The sequence below is a fragment of the Acinonyx jubatus genome, chromosome B1 (assembly GCF_027475565.1).
Source record: "Acinonyx jubatus isolate Ajub_Pintada_27869175 chromosome B1, VMU_Ajub_asm_v1.0, whole genome shotgun sequence".
Classification (NCBI taxonomy): Eukaryota; Metazoa; Chordata; class Mammalia; order Carnivora; family Felidae; genus Acinonyx; species Acinonyx jubatus.
Window position 1 is genome coordinate 191,729,268 of NC_069382.1, and position 5,514 is coordinate 191,734,781.

General features: G+C 42.0%; 1 pseudogene; it reads left to right on the forward strand.

Annotated features, from left to right (window-relative positions):
* The first annotated feature begins 260 nt into the window (after nucleotides 1-260).
* Nucleotides 261-686, forward strand: LOC106975635 (39S ribosomal protein L42, mitochondrial-like; annotated as a pseudogene).
* Nucleotides 687-5,514: the final 4,828 nt, after the last annotated feature.

The window sequence follows — 5,514 nt, forward strand, 5'->3', positions numbered from 1 at the left end:
CTACTGAGACTGATTCAAGAAGAAATAAAAAATATTAATAGATCTATAACCAAGTGAGAGATTAAATTACTTGTTTAAAAACTTACTACAAAAAAAATCAAAAAACAAAAACCAAAACACAAAAATCAAGGAGGTAAGATGGCGGGCTCACAGTGAGAGGCTGTCAAGGATGAACATAAGTATGCCTGGAAGCAGATTTTAAACTCAGTTTCTATTCAGATCATCTTCTTTCACACCCCTGATAAACATCTTGATTTACCATGGCATTAACAGCAGTAAAGTGGCCATATCAAACAGAACTATCTGAAAACATTCATTTCCAATTCAAAATGGAGCTTTATATTGTGTTTGTCATAAATCTATGTATTTTGTCTTCCAGATGACTATCATTGCAAAGTAGAGCTTGCTATGACATCTGATGGCAGGATGAAAGTGTGCTACCACCCTCTGTGGACATTCTTTATAAACATACAAAACCTATCCCTCAGCCAGATCTTGTGCGTAATAATGAAGAAAACATGATCGAGTGCTGAACACCGGATGAGAAGAAAAAAAATGAACATTTTGAGTAAGGACCTATGACAGAACTACTTAGCAAAATGTTCTTTACTACTAAGCACTGTTGGTATCCTCGTGGACAGTATCATAGATGTCATAGGGACCTGGATCCTCCAAAAGACAGATGATACTGAGGTTTTCAGGAATCAAAAAGATGTTATCTTTTGTCTCATTTGCCATTTGAGAAAAGGCAATTGAGTATATTCACTACTATGTTATGTAGCAAAATGATAACAAAATGTCTTTTCATATAAAAACAACCCATGGCCCAGCTGACTTTATTAATGAATTTTACAAACGTTTAAAGATGAGTTAACATCAATCCTTAATCTTTCAGAAACCTTCCAAAAAGTAGAAGGAAAAAAACATTTCCCAGCTTATTCTATGAGGCCATTTTTATCTTACTACCAAAACTAGACAACAATATCACAAGAATATAAAACAATGGACCAATGTTCCTCATGAATATGGATGAAAAATACTAAAAAAAAAATACTAGCAAACTGAATCTGGCAACCTATAAAAACGATTATACATCATGAATTATCCTAGAAATACAAAGCTGGTTCAGTATATGAAAATAAGTCAACGTAACCCACTATATTAATCAAACAAAGACATAAGCCACATGACCATCTCAACAGATAGAGGGAAAAAAAACATTTGACAGAATCCAAAATTCTTTCCTGATTTAAAAAATAAATAAATAAAAATCTCAACAAAGTAGAAATTGAAGGAAAGGTCCTCAACCTGATAAGGGTGTATTTCAAAATCCTGCAATGAACATGATACTTATTGGTGAAAGACAAAGCTTTTCTCCTAAAAGTAAGAACCACACAAAGATGTCCACCCCTGCCACTTCCATTTCAGTATTGTACTTGAGGTTGTAGGCAGTGCAATTAGATACAAAGAAAAAAATAAAGGCATCCAGATTAGAAAAGGAGAAGTAAATTATGTTTATTCACAGATGATTTGATTGTATATACATAAAATCCTAAGGAATCACCTAAAAAACTATGTGAACTAACAAGTGGGTTCAGCAAGTTTGCCTGACACAAAGGGCATGGTGTCTTATGGTGCCTTTTCATCCTTCATCAGTAAAATGAAAATAATCTTACCTGCTTCCCTAGCTTAGTTGGGTTCAACAAGACTATATAGGGAGGAGTCCAAATTCAGTGCCGGACACAAAATACGTGCTCAATAATGTGAGTTCCTTCTTTTCTTCATCATTCATCTCACTAATTTGCTATTTAAAGATGGTGGTTAGTAACAATAATTTGATGAAATACAAACATCCTAGCACAGCTGGATCACCTGACATTCATACATCAGCATAAAATAAGTGAATCTAAAACAGTTTGTCTCCTACTATCTGAGCAAAGCTCAGTCAGAATGGGAGTGGATATTTGATTAGCAGTCCTGGCTTCTTTCCCCTGCTCCTTCTTCCATGTTCCTGTTCCATTTCTAGAATCAATCCTACCTAAGGATTAAATACCCTCAGTCCATCTGGTTGAGGAAAATGGGGTCAAGGCAAAGGGATAAACATTAAACTATGGAGAAAGGTTTAGACTTCTTGCCCACTCCTCATCAAATTACTCGCTACACTCTATTCCCCAAGACAGGAATATGGCTTCTTCCTTCTACTCTACCTTCTCTTCCCCCATCAAAGGAGGAGGGGGAGGAAGTGATGGGGGGGAGGAGGAGGAGAAGCAGGAGGAGGAGGAAAAGGAGAAAGAGAGAAAACCTAACTTTTGAAGATGAAGTTCTAGGGCATGGAGGAAAAAGAATATGGAGTTTCAAGCTCACACAAAAGGGGTCAGAAAACTGGAAGATGGCATTGATGAGGAAGGACAGAATTACGCATAAAACTATCACTGACCTCTTTCCTCTGTTTCCTCCCAGTGCTGCCAGACCCTAGGTGCTCTCATGCTTTCTTCACTCATTAATGCCCAAAGCGTCATGCAGGACAGGAGGTGGGGTAGGGACAGGAAGAATCAAAGGAAACTGTTTGTGCTGGTCTCCAGTCAAAGACTTACACTCAAGGGATACACAACCCCAATGTATCCATATGGTCCAGCCCAGCTTATAGAGGGGTTTGGGACAAAAGCCTCAGCTAATAACGATTATGTCTTTTACTGGACCACTCCCTGTTATGGGTTCAAATGTGTCCTTTTGAAAATACTAATGCCCTAACTCCCAGTATTTATGAATGTAACCTTATTTGGAAATAGGGTTTTACAGATGATAAAGTTAAGATGAGGCCATTAAGTTGCGTCTTAATCCAATATGACTGGTGTCCTTACAAGAAGGAGGAATGTGAATACGGAGACACACACACGTTGAGAATTCCTTTGTGATGATGAAGCCGGAGATCATGGTATGTGTCTACAAACCAAAGAACACCAAAGATTGCTGGCAAAGAGCCAGTAGCTTGGAACAGAGAGGTGTGGAACAGATTCTCACAGCCCTCAGCCCTCAGAAAGTACCAACTCTGATCCACCTTGATCTTGGCCTTGTAGCCTCTAAAGCTGTGAGACAGTCAATTTCTCTTGTCTAAGCCATCGGTATGTGGCACTTTGTTGCAGCCATAGCAAACTAATACAATGCTTCCAGCAAGCAATGGGACAAGGATTCAGGGGTTCAGGACCTTCACTATGTCTTCCTTGGGAGGTATATAAACCAGCAAATCCCTTGCTTAGCCTGAGCAGCTGTGGCCAGGGATCTCTTCCTCTCCTTCTTGGCTCTACCCCAGGAGAATATAACCCCAGGATAAAATAATTTTCTAATCTACCTTATCCTGACCCTTTAAATGAGTCCAGCCTTCTCAGGTCCTAAGAGGCATACCCTGCTCCTACAGCAGAACAGACCTCAGTGGCTCATGTCCTGAGCTTGGGGGTCAGACAGACCAAATTCCCACCCTGGCCCTTCCACATTCCATCTGTGTGACCTGGAATGAGCACCTCAACACCCCCTCTGCTTCCACTTCCAGGATAGTGGAGCCTGCTTCATGGGGTTGTTTTGATGGCACACAAGCACAGTGTCTGTTATGTAGCTAGTGCCCATTAACTTCTAACATATGCCTCATAGGAGAGCTACTGTTATACACAATGGCCCCAGAGCCCTCCCTCTTGTTCTCACGTCCCATATCTAAGAGTGCGGCCCCATATCTATGTTTTGGAAGAACCCATGGCTTCCCTTTCGGATTTTGATTTTTGGTCCTCCATGCTGTTGCTTCCTGCTGCTCCTTCTGAGGTTTGGGCTTCACCCAGAGTCAAGTCCCAGCCTCCAAACTCCTCCTCTTGGGCCTACCCAGGGTCTCTCTTCAATAGGTCTCAAGGAGAGATACTGATAATGCAGCCATGCCACCCAAACCTACTCTGGAAAGCCCTTGTCATCATGGAAAATGCCTTGAGGAAGGTTACATAAGTGTTGTCTGTAGAGGTGGATCCAGAAAATGAAAAGATGAATAGGTGCCCAAGCTGGTAGGCTTGTAGCAAATTGAATACATAATCAATTTCACTACTCAATCTCAGGTTCAGAACTTCTGATGCTGGTCAGAACAAAACAAGCTCGGGATCAAGGTGTTCCAACTGTCATGCTTTGGCAAGCACAATGCAGAGAGGTAATTGCACTTCTAGCACGCTTTGATGAGTCTCATGCCGCCCCTCCTTCAAATGCACAAGGGGCCTTGTCAGAACAGATAACCAAGTGACTCCCACAGACAGGGGTTGTGTGAGTCACCTCATAGAAATCAAGACCCTAGCTGCTGAGATGAACAATGTCAAAACTGAGAATTTGCTGGAAATAATTCTATGCACAGCAGAGTGAATTTCAGCTGGCTTCTGCTCTGCTTATTCCGAGTGGCAAACCCAATGCCTTGAGTGAGGCTGCTTCCAGCAGCATTTTCCAGCTAGGGGAGACTTTGCCTCCCAGGGGACATTTAGAATGTCTGGAGACATTTTGGGTGGTCACAACTGGAGAGGCAGTGCTACTGGTATCTAGTGGGGAGAAGCCAGGGAAGAGCCCTACCCAACTAAGAATTATCCTGCCTAAAATGTCAACAGTGCCTCAGTTGAGATGCCCTGTCCTAGAAGGAAGGACCAGCACAGCATTATCTCCATGACTTTTATATATGGCTCCTGACAGCCCACAATCTCGCCCCAATCTGGTTGACCAGCCTGATTGTCCATGTTCACCGTAGGTTAAGAGGATGAACGTCTGAGTTCAAATCCAAGCTACCTCACCAGCTTGAGCAAGATACTTCACTCTGGATGCTTCTGTTGCCTCTTCTATAAAATGGGGATATTAATAAAATTTGCCACCTAGGATTGTTTAAGGACTAAATGAACTACATGAAATAATCCATGCAAAGTGCTTCATTAAGCATCAAGCACTTAAGGAATGATAACTGTGACTTTTCTTAACCCCTGCTTTACTTTATTTATTGCTATTTTTGAGGACACTCTTTGCCATGGCACTGGATGAGAAGCCCTCTCCCTTCCACTGTCCCACCTGTGATCATTCTTGTCCTCTCAAATTTCAAATGTTCATTCCTCTAGGAAACGTTCCCAGCCCTGCATGTAGGGATCAATCAGTCCCTGCTCTGAGCTCCTCGGCATGTTGTTAACTCCTGTGTCCACCCTAAGATTACCCACCAGTCTGCTTTTATAACCTCTGTCAGCATTTGCCATGGGCTTACCAGCCTGAGAGCACTTCCTCACTCATTGGTTTGCTGCATTAATAATGAACCCTATAACCCACTAAGACCATCACTGGTGGTGAATGCCTCTTGGGCATGAGCATGAGTCTGAGGTTAATAAGACTTTCTAGGGGTGGGGCTGGGAGGGGACAGGGTGGGGTTCCAATGTAGATTCTCTGATAAGGAGGAATGAAGACCCTTCCCCAATTCATATCCGGGTGACAAAAATCGTGGTCATTGCTCTGGTCGCTAAGATT